Source organism: Choristoneura fumiferana, chromosome 7 (assembly GCF_025370935.1).
Source record: "Choristoneura fumiferana chromosome 7, NRCan_CFum_1, whole genome shotgun sequence".
In the NCBI taxonomy this organism is placed as follows: Eukaryota; Metazoa; Arthropoda; class Insecta; order Lepidoptera; family Tortricidae; genus Choristoneura; species Choristoneura fumiferana.
This window is the reverse complement of record NC_133478.1, coordinates 10,962,646-10,964,756: the sequence shown is the minus strand read 5'-3', so window position 1 is coordinate 10,964,756 and position 2,111 is coordinate 10,962,646. Positions and strand designations below refer to the sequence as shown.

Genomic DNA, 2,111 nt, shown 5'->3' with positions numbered 1-2,111 from the left:
ATATATTTTATTCCGTTACTACTACTTTTCAAAGTCAAAGTCAAAGTCAAAATATCTTTATTCAATTTTTATGACTACAATACAATGAAAAGACTCTTTATTGTACACCAGAAAATAATAAAGCGACACAGAAAACAGATACACAGAGAGAAAATTACAATCGCCACTAGGAAAAATCGATTTTTGGAAACTAGAGTACACACACGCACGTCCGTAGTACTATTATTGAAGTCAGCCATAAGTATCACATGCCATAATGTCATTTGCCATCCATGTAAATGGTGAGTATCGACACTATATACTGATAAATCCCATACGTCAAACAAGCCTTTAATTAGGTAAATTTTACCCACATAGGTTAGGTTAAATTGCGACATTTGATTTGAGCGAGCGAGCGAGAAAGACGGTTCTGAGCAGAAGCGACTCGGATAGGTTAGGTTAGGTTAGGATTTTTTGGTGTTAGGATTTTTTTATAGCAGCCCGGATAATAAAGATAATAGATAGATAAGTAATAGAAAAAAGCAATTTTAATCAATCATAATCAAAATAAACACTATTTAGTATGGCGTTTGAATATTCTATTAAATAATATTATTGCACTATATATGGAAAACAATACATATTGCATTCGTATCATTATGGCATCAAATTTTCGGGAAAATAAGAATATATTAAATAATTTTTCGAGTATACGAAACATTCGGGCAAACGAAGTTTCGGGCATATGAACTTCGGGAAAATTAAATTATAGCATATAACTTTCGGGCAAACAATAGATAACCGACACAGACACATTTCAATCCAACTTATAACACTTCTCTTGCGCCGGGGGTTAAAAATAACATTCCTAAAAAAACTTATTTCCAACCATGTCACCTCGAAGCCTATAGGAAGCTATTACCAGGCCATGGCCCCAGACAAAGGCGCACCGAACCAGCAATTTATTGCGTACAAATAATTAAAATAATCATAGATAATGGCTAAATGTATGCCCTTTATGGCCCTTCGAAGCCTTATCTGGGCAATTCTTCAAAATGATACACGATCGCTGCAGGGTTTTTGATAATACGTGGGAAACGTGGCCAGTGCTATGTTATTATAAGTCTTTGTTTCACACTCGTGGTGCAACAATTAGAAATAACATTTACGTTATTTATAAGGTTGTAAGCTTCTGTGTTCCCTAATCGCTACAATCTGGCCGTCTTCAAATCTAGGGTGAGTTGGCATTTATTGGGCTTATTACTCCAGTCCACATCTGCGCTTACCTTCAGGCGTGATTGTGGTCAAAGGCAAGCCTTTTTCTGTGTTTTTTTATTTTTTATTCGACTGGATGGCAAACGAGCAAGTGGGTCTCCTGAGTAAGGGAAGAGATCACCACCGCCCATAAACATCTGCATGGTGTTGCAGATGCGTTGCCAACCTAGAGGCCTAAGATGGGATATCTCAAGCTACGCTTCGTCCGTCAAACTCTACTCATCCACGAATTGCTGTTTCCCGGCCTCGGCAGTAATGTACTATTGTTTATTTGTTTTTATACAAGAATATAAATTTACATTACACTAAAATTCGTGATAAACAACTTTTACAATACCATATCCTCAAATTTTTAAACATGCAATCGTAAATGCTGACGTCATTTCTCAGCATTGACCGAATTGGCATTACTTTGACCAAATCGCTTTGTATTCAGGTCTGGTAGAAGCAAGCAAAGAAATGCTTGCCGTACTTGCATCTAGAGTTTGGTGCCACTTAAAATTCAAATCGCGAGAGTTGCGGGCAACCGGTGGATGCAAGTGGCATACGTCTGCAAAATTAAATGGTGTGTGAAGTTCCCAATCCGCACTAGACCCGCGTGGAAAGTACGCCTCAAGCCCTCTCATTCCGAGAAGAGGCCTGTGCTCAGCAGTAAGACGTATACAGGACAAGATGATTACTTTCTGCCAAGTTTCTTGCGGCGCATTCTTCTTGGCTATGATGGCGTTTCCGAAAATAGTATAAAAAAGTGACTTGCAAAAAACTCTTTGCGGTCTACTCAAAAAATTATACCTATTGTGCCCGGCCGCTAAGAAGACAATCCTGACACATTGCACAACTATGAAGTTCCTGCAGGG

General features: G+C 38.3%; 1 pseudogene; it reads left to right on the top strand.

The window, feature by feature from the left end:
- The first annotated feature begins 1,926 nt into the window (after nucleotides 1-1,926).
- The window catches only part of LOC141429927 (UDP-glucosyltransferase 2-like), a 6,997-nt pseudogene continuing 6,812 nt past the window's right edge, over nucleotides 1,927-2,111 (top strand).